Source organism: Narcine bancroftii, chromosome 9 (genome assembly GCF_036971445.1).
Source record: "Narcine bancroftii isolate sNarBan1 chromosome 9, sNarBan1.hap1, whole genome shotgun sequence".
Classification (NCBI taxonomy): Eukaryota; Metazoa; Chordata; class Chondrichthyes; order Torpediniformes; family Narcinidae; genus Narcine; species Narcine bancroftii.
Genome location: NC_091477.1, coordinates 11,719,249 through 11,734,060, shown reverse-complemented (window position 1 = coordinate 11,734,060; position 14,812 = coordinate 11,719,249). Strand labels below are relative to the sequence as shown.

General features: G+C 40.7%; 1 long non-coding RNA gene and 1 other non-coding gene across 2 annotated transcripts; both read left to right on the top strand.

Annotated features, from left to right (window-relative positions):
• The first annotated feature begins 26 nt into the window (after positions 1 to 26).
• Positions 27 to 4,564, top strand: LOC138743203 (uncharacterized). Its single transcript, XR_011344723.1, has 3 exons — positions 27 to 170; positions 2,939 to 3,030; positions 4,274 to 4,564. It is a non-coding gene; the product is annotated as an uncharacterized lncRNA (long non-coding RNA).
• A 2,220-nt stretch (positions 4,565 to 6,784) lies between these two features.
• trnaq-cug (transfer RNA glutamine (anticodon CUG)) lies at positions 6,785 to 6,856 on the top strand. Its single transcript has one exon. It is a non-coding gene; the product is annotated as a tRNA-Gln (tRNA).
• The last annotated feature ends 7,956 nt before the right edge of the window (positions 6,857 to 14,812 follow it).

The window sequence follows — 14,812 nt, the reverse complement described above, 5'->3', positions numbered from 1 at the left end:
CAGGCGCAGGCCGGCCGTCACGTAAGGAGGGGCCCCCTCCGGCGCACGGCCGGCCCTCCTCTGCCGCAGCCGCTGGACGGGCGTGGCTGTTCAGGCATCCGGCCGCTTGGGGTGCTGCAGGCCTCTGTCTCATAGGGTCTGGGCGTCTTCCTCCTGCATTGAGGGCTATGGTTGGTGGCATTTGCCCTACTGGATGTTGATAATCCTCTGCCCTGCACCCTGAACACTCACCAGGACCCCTAGTTTCCATGTACCAGGGGCATGATCCTGCATGGCTCATCTGGCTGTGGGCTCAGTCCTTTTGACTTGGTTGTTCACCAGGAAATGTACAATTTTGCTGTGCCTCTGAACAAATTGGTTAACAGTCAGTGCACAAAAGTGCTGGAGAAACTCAGCAGGTCCTGGTGCCCATAGGAGCTGTGATATAGATATGTTTTGGGGAGATAAACTGGGAAAGGGTTGTTAAACTCAGTTACTTACTGTGATAGTACAGATTTGATCACCCATAGATGGTAGTGTAGGGTGACTGAGAGTGTAGCCCCACCTACTGGCAGGTCTTAAAGGGTTGCTCCTAGCCAGACCAGGTCATTCTGGACTGGTCGACCTCCTTGTGATACGTTCCAGTTCATAAAGTTGTAGAGCGCGTCGAAAGAACCAAAGCCTTCGTTCGGATCAGCAAGTCTTTGGCTCTTTCGACGTGCTCTACACATACCAACACTTTAAAACAGATCTCATTTGAAATACTGGAGCTCTGCCCCATATCGGGGCCTCAGACCTTTTGCAAGAGCTTTGGAGAGTGCCCAAGCGACTTCACTCATGGATTGTTGTTTACAAAAGGCCGCAGGTGAAAGAGCACGTCAGAGCCGCTGCTGTCTGGAAGAGAGGGTCGTGTGGCTTTGCAAGCAGATTTCTCCAGCACATTTGTGTATTGTGCACAAACTCAGCGTTAAGAACACAATGCTTGAGAAATTCAGCAGGTCAAACAGATATCCTTGCAACATAAAGTACACTGTCTGACATGCCGAGTATCTCTGGTACTGTGTTTTCACACTGATGCTGGGGTCGAGTGCAATACACAAATGTGCAGGAGAAGCTCAGCAGGTCATACAGCATCTATAAAAAGTAAAGGGTAACCTTGATTACCCTTAACTTCCCATGGATGCTGCCTGAACTCTGAGTTTCCCCAGCAAATTTTTGTATTGCACCAAGTCCCAAGCATGCTTGGTTATCAGTGTTTTTGCTGTATGTCCTTCCTATTTTCCCCAGCATTCCTTATTTCATGTTCAGGTCCCCCCACCATCATTGGATTATACCAGTACAATCTGATGAAACAACGTTCTCTGGTCCACAATGCAGAACAGCGGAAAACACTCATACAGACAAGCGATATAGACATAGTACATATGTGCATATATTAAAATAAATATACTTAATAAACAGTTGTTTTTGCAGATATTTCTCACCTGCTGTTCCTTAGCCTGATAGTTAAATTCTAATTAATTTTAAAAATTTAGACATACAGCACGGTAACAGGCCATTTTGGCCCACGGGTCCATGCTGCCCAATTTACACTCAATTAACCTACACCCCCGGCACGTTTTGAATGGTGGGAGGAAACCGGAGACCTGGGCAAAACCCACACAGACATGGAGAGAACATGGAAACTCCTGACAGAAGCGCAGGATTTGAATTCCGCTCCAAATCACTGGTGCTGTAAAGCCATTACGTTAATTGCTATGCCAACCATGCCGCCCACCTGGCTCTGATACTTCTGTATCTTTTCTCGACAGGAGTACCTGGAAGATGCTATGTGCAAGGTGGTGGGGGGGGGGGGGGTCCTCAACAATTTTGTAAACCCTCTTTAAACAATGATTCCGATAAATCCCATCGGTTGGTGGGGGGGGAGGGGGCGGATGGTCACGGAGATCCTCTCTGCTGCTTTTATGGTCCTGTGGATTGACATCTGATTTGATGCTCAACAGCCACTTTACCACACTCTGTTGCAGCTGGCCAGGACACTCGAGTCCTGCAGGAAGTTGACAGCATAATGGCTGGTCGCCTTGCCCAGCTCAGCCTTCCAAGGAAGTGCAGTCACTGTTGCGCCTTCCTGACAGGTGAGGAGATGTGTCCACGATAGGTCACTTCTTCAGTGGACTCCAAGGAGCTTGGTGCTCTCTACTCTCTCCTCTACCGAGCTATTAATATTCATGTTGAATTTGATTATTAGTATGCATTATTTAAAAAATTAGGTTACATGATTGAACTTTATAATGTCATTAACAGCCAGCCAATCTGAATTTTTTTGTCATAATATCAGAATCAGAATTTATTGTCATGAACAAGTTATGAAATTTCTTGTTTTGCGGCAGCCTCACAGAGCAAGCATTCATATAAACCTCCTTACAACAATTAATAAAAATAGTGCATGAAAAGATAAGGTAAAGCAGTGTCTCTGGTTCATTGATCATTCAGGAATCTGATGGCAGCGGGGAAGAAGCTGGCCTCATGTCATTGAGTGCTCGTCTTTAGGATCCTTTACCATTTTCCAGATGGTAGCAGAATGAAGAGTAACTCACTATCATCTACATTACCTTAATATTCTTCTAAAATTAGTGGTCTCACAATTAGCCATACTATTCTAAGTATAAGCTTAATCTGAGTAGCAAAGATGAAAACGGTTCGGACATCTCTCCAGCATTTGTGGGTTATTTTTTCACTTAACTACGGTGTCCACAGAATCTTGTGTTTTTCCTTTATAAATCTGTAGATCCTCTATAAAAATCTACAGCTTCAGAAATCTGCCTTGCTGATTCTGGGCATGTCTAAGACCACAAATAGCTGTTCACATTTATAGCCTGCAGTGGGCAACAGAGAGACGCAGTTTCATAGCTTATGAAAGGCAATAGTTTGACATTCATAATTTATTTATGGCTTTTAGGTGTGGCATATCATGAGCTTCTGCAAAGGATGGAACTATAGAAACTTGAAGTATGCAGAGTTTGATTCTCAATCTTCCGTCAAAGACCACAGGTCAGTGCATATGTACATTGTACAATGTGTATGATAGTAAACTTAGTATCATTAAACCACAGACGGTTGAGAACGTTGCTCAGGCTATCACACATATCCTTCTCCCCTTCCTTGACTTCACCGATAACTCCCACTGACTTGGAAAAGCAGTCGTTAAAAGACTCATCATATCCTGGCCACTTTCTTTTTATTCCCCTCTGTCAGAAAGATTTACAGGTATGAGATTATGCACCACCAGATTCAAGGACAGATTCCCACTGTCATCAGAACCTGAAATAACTGCAAAATAGTAAAATTATGTTGGGCCTTTGCTCAATACGAACTGAACACAATTGAATTGTGTCATACTTGTATGAGGAATGAGATGTCTCCTTACAAGGCAACCTATATTACTGCACCTTGGCACAGGTGACAATCAACTTGAATTTGAACACTGAAGTATTCCTTACTGGGGCCATAACTCAGAATGCATATAGGCACATAATGCATAATGATCCCCAAGTGTGAAGGATAACAGTGAGAATTAATCATGGCAATAATGGTAAAGACAAGAGAGAATGATCAAGTATCAAATGATGCTGAAATTGTCAGCAAATTAGGCACAAGATTTGGGATTGTTATTAGCTGCATAACTGGGGAAATATGAAACGCACGACAGTGAAACAATATACCTGTTGCTAGTTAGTGAAATTTCAATAGTAGAGTAGTAATCCTTTGGTGGCCATTGTAGATGATCCCAGTATTAATCTTGACAGTTTTTATTAGTATTATTCCCATGTCTAAGGAGAGCATTGGTACTGGGGAGAGAAACAAGGGCACATCATTTGGTACACAGTTCTAAACGATGTACTGTATTCACTCATGCACATACAGCTTCCACACATTTTCCTCTAAGGTAGGTAATAAACCCATCCAAATCATCAATTGTTTAAATATATTGAATTATAACCATCAGACAACTTTGAGGAATTTTCTAATTTTTAACAAAGACGTGCAGGCTGTTTATATAGTTATTTGATTAAAACAGATCTACAAATTTTTTTGACTGTCTGCTTTGAACATCAACTGAATGAATATTTCAGACATTAGTAATTCCAGATTACAATAATAGCTGTTATATGTAAGAAATGGATTCAGAAATAGAAGTTATGCATTGTATCAGCAACAAAACCTAACACAAATTAAAATAGAGATTGATCCTTTCTTCTTTTTCTTCTTCTTTGGCTTGGCTTCACGGACGAAGATTTATGGAGGGATATGTCCACATCTGCTGCAGGCTCGTTGGTGACTGACAAGTCCAATGCAGGACAGAGTATTAGTTTAACAACGAAACTGGGAATACAAAAAGCTACACATAAAATAGATTTTGTAGATAAACGTTGCCAATTCTATAGAATTAACTATCTAATCAAATTAATGAATAAAAGTATGTAAAGGACTACAGACTTTCCTCACATTAAAGATCTGCTGAGAATATCGTTCTTGGAATTTATTGGTTTGCCAAAAGCCTGACATAAATCCGTCATAACTAAGAAAGCACCCATACTCTGGTTTTTCTTCAGATCGTATAAATCTTTCGCCTTTTACTAAGAAAGCACCCTGTAAAAAAAAAGGCAACCCTAAGAGCATTATACTTTTCAAGTGTTCACCAGTGACTTCTGCAATATCAGTTGGTTAATTGAAAACTTCTGCTGCAAGAACAAAATGTTCAATTGTTGAGCCCCCTTTCTATCTCAAGGCAGTTTACTTGAATAGTGTCAGGTAAAACATCATATGGAGACCAAGATGTGGTGTTTAATGTAGTCTGTTATCAGTGCATTAAAGGAAAAGAGGGATAGCAAAGAACTTAGAGGGCCAAGGGTCTGAAACCGCAACAGGAATAACAACATCCCTTTAATTGCACCTCTAAGGTGACCCAAAAAAATTGACATATTATCAAACTAAAGTTATAAGGAGATTTCCGAGCCATTGAAGAAATCCTTGGTAAAAAAGACTGGCTCGGAGGATTTTGTAAACAGAGAAAAGAAAGATAAGCAAATGGAGAGGATTGCAGAGGAAGTAGCTTAGTGCCTTGGCAGCTGAAAGGACATCCAATGGTGATGGAGTGATTAAATTCAGGGATAGAGTGAGAAGAATTAAATATTTTGGAGGCTTTTGGTTTGGATGAGATTGCTGAGATAAGGAGGGGTGGAGGGATCTGAAAACTAGAATGAGAAATTTAAAATTAAGGAACTGCTTCAGTGGAGGTCAAGTCGCTGGAGTTTGTACATGTCAATATATTCATCTTTCATTTGGAAGCAGTGTCAATGCAGCAAATCTATTTTGAGTTTTCAAGATAAAGCAAAAGATATACTTTATGTCACTGGTGAATTAGACAGATCATGGTCCTAACCCCAATGTACAATTAGGGTGAGCTGTTGTTCCCTGATTGAATCTTCTCATTACCTTTGCAAGGAAAGTATTGGATGCACCAGTTGAAAAGAAAGTTAAGCGCCTCTCTTGTCATTCACTTTTGTAATTCTACATTGGATCTAATTTTTCACCTTTCTGCCAATAAAAATATCACTTGTTGGGTTGTGCAAAACAATAGATCGAAATGAAGTAAATTCTGAAATTGTAAAAGTTAAAATACAAAGCTGGAGAAACTCAGCAGGTCAAACAGTGTTCTTTATGTAGCAAAAATAAAGATACATAGCCAACATTTCAGACTTGAGCCCTTCATCAAGGTATGAGCAAAATGTAGGCAGGCGCCCAAACAAACAATATGCAGTCCCTCAAGGAATATGATCAGTACATTGGAAAAATAATCTCAGTAAGTTCACTGATGTGCAAAAAGTCAAGGGAGGCACCAATGTACACATGAAAGGTCCTGAAAGAGAGGTAGGATCAGGGAGTGAGGATCTGGCTATCAGTTCTACAGCAGAGCCTGGAAGAGGTGGTTTCAAAACTTTATTCTGTTTATATTATTGATCTCAAGCAAATTGGGGGGCTAAAATCAAAATACATCTCAAACAAAGTGGTTTCCTACTCTTCAAAAAGTAGGAGTGACTTTTGAGAACAGTGAGTTTTTGTGGTGTTTGCTATCTTGATCTTAAGCTCTGGAATTTGCCCCATAAAGAATATCAATTTTCTCTTCATAAGAGGTATTGTCCTGGTTTAAATAAGAAAGCTTTTTTCTTTTACAGTAGATGCTGTTTGATCCACATAGTGATTCAATTTTTCTGATTCTATAAATTTTCCAAAATTAGTAAAAATTGCTGGTTATTCAAATTTATGGCCTTTGTAACACTTGAAACAGTATTTCCTCTGTGACAATATAGCTTCAAATTTGGATATATCCATAAATTTGAGGTGCTAACAGCCAATAGGCTAATTGCAAGTGATAAATTCTCAGCTTTAAGATGGTCTTCTGTTAGTTACTTGAATTTACCAATGCAGTAAGATTGGGTCCTCTTTACAGAAGATTGGCTATCTTTGATCAGAAATTAAGAAATTTTTCGAAAGAAATTGTAGAGATGGCAGAAAAATTCAATTAGCATATTATGAAAGAGTGCATATTAAATAAAATAAAGCATATTAAGAAATATTAATATAATTTGTTAGATTTGCCTTGTTAATTAGCACAGTTATCTGAGTTCAAATCTCAGGTGGAACCTTGTCATATATTTGCATATATTGTCATATATATGACAAATATATTGTCATATATATGACAAATATATTGTCATATATTTGCACTATTATTTTAAGCAGGGGTTCCATGGTGTAATGGTTAGCACTCTGGACTCTGAATCCAGTGATCCGAGTTCAAATCTCGGTGGAACCTTGTTGTATATTTCCACTGTTATTTTAAGCAGGGGTTCCATGGTGTAATGGTTAACATATTCTGGACCCTGAGTCCAGTGATCAGAATTTCAATCTCGATGAAACCTTGTTATACATTTGCATTATTATTTTAAGTATGATGTAATGGTTAGCACTCTGGACTCTGAATCCAGTGATCTGAGTTCAAATCTTGCTGGAACCTTTTCATATATTTGCACTGTTAGTTAAAATGACCTCTTGCTTGTTGACCTGTGCAGCTCCCCTTGTCCCTTCTTCACTCCTCTCCCCATCCTTTTTATTCAGGCACCTGCTTGCTTTTTGCTTAAACATTAACGAAGAGCTCAGTCCCGAAGCGTGATTTTATATATATCCCTTTGCTTCCCATAGACACTACATGACCTGATGAGTTTCTCCAGCACCTTTGAGTGTTGCACTTAAGAGGGACTTGTCTTTATAAAATGTATTTCCTGTCCTTCTCTTGACGTACTTAAACCACATAATCACATAAAAGTGTTGTCAAAATTGTAATGCAGGAAACATAGAAGACAATTTGCACACACTTTAATTGAATTAGGAATATGATAAATTCCTAATTTGTTAAAATATATTGATTGGGATAAGTATTGCCAAGAACAAATTTGTGTTCTCCTTTGAAATGGAACTACGAGATTAATGATATCTGCCTCAGAAAACAGAGTAGCTCTAGATCACACATGTCAAACTCTGGCCCGCAGGCCAAATTTGGCCCGCGATATAATTATATTTGGCCCGCAAGATCATATTAAATATATATTAGAGTTGGCCCGCTGGCCGCCGCACCAGTATAGCGCATGCACACTGAAGGTGAAAATGAAGACGCCGGAGGTGTGGAGGGATCTCAGAGACCCGAATCCCGGGGATCGGAGCGCCGCACTCAGCCCGCCCGGCTCCTCTACACACAGACATGGCTGGAGTTGGGGACCATCCTCGCTGGGTCTGCGCTTCAGCGGTGACGCCGGACCGAACGTCTCGTTGGCGATGCCTTCCCCCTCGCTCCGTGCGCGGCGGACCCTGCCTCCCACTCCTTTTGTTGGAGACGAGCCCGTCGCCGTGAGATCGCAGTTTAATCCCTCTCCAACCATGGGAGGGGGGTGGGAGCAACGCGCTCTTCTCAGCCAATTCCTCCACTGCCCCGGACGCCGGCATTTCAACGGGGGGTTCGGGTGCCTTCGTCAGGCGACCAATCTGTTGGTCCAAGACAAGGGGAGAGCGTACAAACTCCACATAGACAGCACCTGAACTCGGGTGAACGTGGAGCTGCGACCCCACATTCCACATCAGGACTGTGTGTAAGATTGGGAGCAGTGAGACGGAAGCTTATTTTGTTCCTGTGATTTAAGCCTTTCTTGGGGTGGGGGGGGGGTCCTTCTCTGACCACTTACCTAAAAATTAACCTAATCAGATGTGGAGTTACCACAATACAACAGTTCTCAACCTTTTTCTTTCCACTCACGTCCCTGTGCCATTGGTGCTCTGTGATTAGTAAGGGATTGCTTAAGGTGGTCTGTGGGTGAGAAGAAAAAGTTTGAAGACCACTGCTTTAATCATCCCTCATTGACTCATCATGTGCACGGTTTCAGAACTCCAAAGGAAATGGGCCAATGACAATTTTTCTCAAGCAAAATATTTCAGTAACAATTGGGTTTAGAGCAGTGATTCTCACCCTTTCCTTCCCACTCACATCCCACCTTAAGCAATCGCTTATTAATTACAGAGTTCCGATGGCATAGGGCACACATGTCAAACTCTGGCCCGCAGGCCAAATTTGGCCCACGATATAATTATATTTGGCCCGCAAGATCATTTCAAAAATGTATTAGTGGTGGCCCGCTGGCCGCCGCGCCAGTATAGCGCATGCACAGTAATATAACAAATCCCAGATTGCATTGGTGTCAGCCTGCTAATCGCCCCCACCTCCTCTGTTTACTTTGCAGGGTCTCACCGTGGACTCTGGTTTTGGGGCCTGGCCGGTGTCAGGGGAAGCCAAGGCCGCTTCCCAGCGCCCGGAACCGGAGGCCTTGGACCTGACCTCGCCAGGACCGTTGCCCACTCCCCCTCCCTGCTGCAGGCCGATCCGCGACTCACGGTGATGGGGCCGCTGATCCGCCAAGATGCCGCCCTGCAGCGAGAGCCGATGCCCCGCACTGTCGTTGTCCAACCCAATCGCCTGCAAACCCCGCCCTCCCGCACACAGGCCTGAGTAATGATTATGAACTTTAATCTCAGGATAAAACGATCTTCCAATAGTTTCATGTCACAGTGATAAATATATTCCTGGTTAAAAATGGTCCTGCACCTGGATACAAGCTCATTAGGCATAAAACTTGAAAAGTGTGTAAATCAAAGGATATCTGTACCAATGGAAAAAGGGCATGGCAAATAACCCTGCTAGAGTTCATGCCCACAATCAGTCACCCATTTGATTGTTTCAGGAATCATGTTATTCTCCCACATTCTCAATAGCCCTCAGATTTTACTATTCGACAGCACACTAGCAACATTTGACAAATCCTCTATAGAGAAATATTATTTATTGAATATTTTATTTCTCATTTGTTAATGCTTCTGGAAAGAGTTTATCCAAAACTATTATTAAACATTTATTTTAATAAGAAAAAGTTTAACATTACATATGTTGAAAGAAGAGAAAACATGCAGATGTTGTTGAAAATTTTCAATAAATATTTAGTTCGGCCCTCGACTTAGTCCAAGTTTTTAATTTTGGCCCTCCGTGAATTTGAGTTTGACACCCCTGCTCTAGATGAACAGGGCTGTTAGTTTGAAGTTTTTTTCTCTCTCTCTCTGATCAAAGTTCTCTAAGGACCCAGGCATTTAATAAGCTTTTTTACAGGCAAAGAAAAATATAAATTGTTCGACTGTAATAATTCTTCAAAACTCATCTTACAAGGATCCACTGAAGTTATTCTGGCAACATTTGAGATCTGAGATGTTCATCTCTATTAATGCAAGCTTAGATCAAAATTGATCCCCTTGAAGATCAGAGTTGTCTTTGTATGGAGCCAAAAGAGATTCTTTGTTGCACAATGACAGGCACACAGATTTGCTCCAAGGCTATTAAATGTTTCACTAATTTCTTGCATTAATACGTTCTAGATCAGTAACAATTGTCATCAATGATGGGCTGTACCAACAATTTGATTTGTTTTGCAAGTTGTTTAACTTTTGCTGACATGTCTCCCCTGAAGGTCTTGTGTCATATGTCGCTGATTTGTATTTCACAAGTAACATAAGGTCTGATTCTTCATTAAACATTGAGGAGACTTTTTTCAAGTCTGCAATTGGAATTGATTTAATGTGTTCTTTTTTTGCTTCATTTTTTTTAGCATGATGTGTTGGAACTTGCTCATTTGATGTAAATTTAAATGTTCTCAGTTGCATCTATTTGAATGCAAGGAGTATTGTAGGAAAGGAAAATGAGCTTAAGGTGTGGATTGGCATGTGGAATTATGGCATGTGGCCATTAGTGAAAATTGGATGCAGGAGGGGGAAGATTGGCAGTTCACTGTTCCGGGTTTCCATTGCTTTAGAAGCCATAAAACGGGGGTTGGGGGGGGGGGGGGATGATGGGGGAGGAATGGCATTGCTTGTCAGGGAAAATATCGAAGCTGAGTCTATATATGGATGGAGCTGAGGAACAGGAAAGGTAAGACCACATTCAAGAGGTTGTATTATAGTCTGCAAGAATTGGAGGAGCAAATCTGTAGAGAGATAGCAGACAGCTTCAGGAAACATTAGGTTGTGATAGTAGGAGATTTTAATTTTTTGACTGGGACTCCCATCTTGTAAAAGGGCTGGATGGCTTGGAGATTGTCAAACGTGTTAAGAAAAGTTTGCTAAATCAATATATAGAAGTACCTACTAGAAAGAGTGCAATACTCGATCTTCCATTAGGTAACGAGACAGGACAGGTGACAGAAATATGTTTAGGGTAAGATTTTGGGTCCAGTGATCATAATACCATTAGCTTCAAATTAATAATAGAGAAGGATGGGTCTGGGCCTCAGGTTGATATTCTAAATTGGAGAAAGGCCAATTTTGAGGAAATGAGAAAGGATCTAGTATGTGTGAATTGGGATAAATTGTTTTTAGGCAACCATGTGTGAGGTAAGTGGAGGAGCTTCAAAGGTGAAACTTTGAGTGTACAGAGTTTGTAGTTCCTGTCAGGATCAAAGGCAAGGTTAAAAAGCATAAGGAACCTTGGTTTTTGAGGGATGTTGGGGATCTGGTTTGGAGGAAGAGAGAGGTGTATAACAGGCATAGGCAATATGGAGCAAATGAGGTACTTGAGGAGTATTATAAATGCAAGAGAAACCTCAAGAAAGAAATCAGGAAGGCTAAAAGATGTGAGGTTGCTTTGGCATGCAATTTGAAGGAAAATCCTAAGGGTTTCTACAGGTATATTAAGAGTGAAAAGATAGTAAGGGACAAAATTTATCCCCTTGAAGATCAGAGTTGACTTTGTATGGAGCCAAAAGAGATTGGGGAGGTCATAAATATATTTTTTTCATCAGTATTCACTCAGGATTATACATATTAAAGAGGAGGAAGTGCTTGCTGTCTTAAGGCAAATAAGGGTGGATAAACCCCAGGGCCTGATTAGATATTCCCTCGGACCTTGTGGGAAGCTAATGTAGAAATTACAGGGGCTTTGGCAGAAATATTTAAAATGTCTTTAGCCATGGGTGTGGTGCCGGAGGATTGGAGAGTAGCTCACATTGTTCTGTTGTTTAAAAAAGGCTCCAAAAGTAACCCTGGAAATTATGCCAGTGAGGCTGACATCAGTAGTAGGTAAATTATTGGAAGGTGTTCTAAGAGAACAGATATACAATTATTTGGATAACCAGAAACTGATTAGGGATTGTCAACATGGCTTTGTGCACGGTAGGTCATGTTTAACCAAACTTTAGTAAGGCCTTTAACAAGGTTCCTCATGCGAGATTAATCAGGAAGGTTCAGACACTAGATATGTAAGATTATTAAGGGATTGGTCACACTAAAGGCAGGAAACATGTTCCCGGTGTTGGGGGAATCCTGAACCAGAAGCCTCAGTTTAAGAATACATGGTAGGCCATTTAGAACGGAGTTGAGGAAAAACTTTTTCAGGCAGAGAGTTGTGGATCTATGGAATGCCCTGCCTCAGAAGGCATTGGAGATCAGTTCTCTGGATACTTTCAAGAAAGATTTAGATAGAGCTCTTAAAGATAGTGGAGTCAAGGAATATGGGGAAAAGGCAGAAATGGGATACTGATTGTGAATGATCAGCCATGATCACAGTGAATGGCGATGCTGGGTTGAAGGGCCAAATGGCCTACTCCTGCACCTATTGTCTATTGTTTATTGCTTATTGTATTCATGCTGGTGAACTGGATTCAACAATGGCTGGATGGGAGAAGCCAGAGAGTAGTGTTAGAATTACTTCTCAGATTGGAGGCCTCAGGAATCAGTGCTGGGTCCATTTATCATCTATATCAATGTTCTGGATGATAATGTGGGAAATTGGTTCAGCAAGTTTGCAGATAACACAAAGATTAGAGGTGTTGTGAACAGCGAAGAAGGTTTTCTAAGCTTGCAGAGGGATCTGGACCAGCTGGAAAAATGGGATGAAAAATTGCAGATGGAATTTAATGGAGACAAGTGTGAGGTGTTGCATTTTGGAAGGACAAACCAAGAAAGGACATGCATAGTAAATGGTAGGGCACTGAGGAGTGCAGTAGAACAGAAGGATCTGGGAACACAGATATATAATTCATGCAAGTGGCATCACAAGTGGATAGGGTTGTACAGAGAGTTTTTGGCACATTGGCCTTCATAAATCAAAGTATTGAGTACAGGAGTCTTAAAGTTGTAAAAGATATTGGTGAGCCCAGGGAAAGGTTAAACAAGTTAGGACTTTATTCTCTCGAGCATAGAAAAATGAGGTATTTAACATTATGAAGGGGATAGACAGAGTAAATGTAGATAAGCTTTTTCCACCAAGGCTATGTGAGATACAATCCAGAGGACATGAGTTAAGTGTGAATGGGGAAAAGTTTAGGAGGAACATGAGGAGGAACTTCTTCACACAGAAGTGATGGGGATGTGGAACAAGCTTCCAGCTGAAGCAGTGAATGCGGCTTAATTTTAACATTAAGAGGAATTTGGACAGGTACATGGATGGAAGAGGTATGGAGGGCTATGGACTAGGTGCAGGTCAGTGGGACTAGGCAAAAATAAATGATTCAGCACAAACTAGAAGGGCCAAAGAGGCCTATTTCTATGCTGTAATATTCTGTAGTTCTAAGTGGCAAATTCACAGAAGAAAATCAGAACCAGGTTGGTTGATGAATTTACATTGGCTGTCTATTGGTGGGAGGCAGAAATGAAGTTCCCAGATTTTATTTTCTGCCAAACTGGTCTGTATTCTTATCCCCTGGATTTTTCAGTCATTTGTGAGATATTCATGCTCACCACTAAGTTTAATTAATTTATGCCTCCCATTGACAACTTGTTGGGAAAAGGGATACACAGTTCAAGTGTTGAGGGCTTTTCATACTTTAAATCTGATCAGGTGTGTGAGGCTGTGTCAGAACAAACCCTACCCATGAATTGCTGAGAAAAATCTGGCAGCTGACTGAGCCACAGCCCCAAGCTTAGCTAATTTTCAAAGCTGTCGAAATACTGACTTACAGAACATTCAAAACCATCCCATCAATAATTCATGGTTTTCAAAGAGAAAACCACAAAATAGATAGGCACTCAAAAACATTTACAACTGTCAAAAATTCAAATAAATTCAAACAATTAAAAAGAACACAGCCATATTCCTCACAGATATTCTCCTCAAGATCAAAATCAAATGTAGATTATGACAGAGGAAGTGAGGAGTTCAGTAATGAAGAACAGCTGGAGAATCATTGATACCACATTGTCAAGAAGTTAGGGATTTCTGTGTAGGCCTCCCCAAAGTTTTGCCTCTGGCATTCGTCAAGCAGATCTTGATTAATTGAACTAAATTGCGCCAGCTCTAAACACAACCTTCAAGCAATACTGCTTTGAGTAAAATTCTCTTCTTCACATATTATACTTGAAAATAAATTATTAATAGAGTACTGTTACCATGTGGCCTGAATGACAAAATTTGGGGAGAGAGGGGAAAAAATAAGAACAACTAATGGAATTAAGGGAGCTATCCCACTCATTTATTGGATCCCGATCTACTTTATACTAGTTTTTCAATCTTCCTTCCCACTTTGGTTTGTGAACATCTTCTAAATGCCAATACTCACAGAATTGAGCCCAATTGTAACCCAGTAACGGTCTTATTATTGAGAAGAATTTGCTTGCCTTGTATTTATGAATCAGTACCCAGGTCCAACTGTTGTGATCTAATCTATTCCAATTTAAACACTTTCCATTATTTCTTTAAAAGTATACATCATGTGACCTTTGAAATGGTCATACCATGTTTTTAATAGTTAATTTTGGTGAAATATTCACTATTCTAACTATACTCATCCTCTTAGAAGTCTTCAATGTTAAAGATCAATTGCTTGTACAGATGCTCCAATTACACTGGACAATGAGGATTTTGCTTCCTGAACACTTTCGAGCGTATTTTATGGATTTTGATCTGTTGATCATGAAAATTACCTTAATTACCATAACTGATTTTTGTGATTTCCTCTTATATTTTAAGTCTACTAGTACATTGCCTACAAAGCTGCCTGTTTTGGTCAGTCCAAGCAGGCCTGGGCATGCACACAGTGCAGGTGCTATACAAATGTTGTTTAGTCAGGATAGATGCAGACAAGCTATAAAAGCAGCTCACATATACAGATGTTGTGCATTCCATTGATTATAGATTGAACACATTTTGAAGCACATGTTCTTCAGGCACATTGTGGGTGAGCTTAACAAT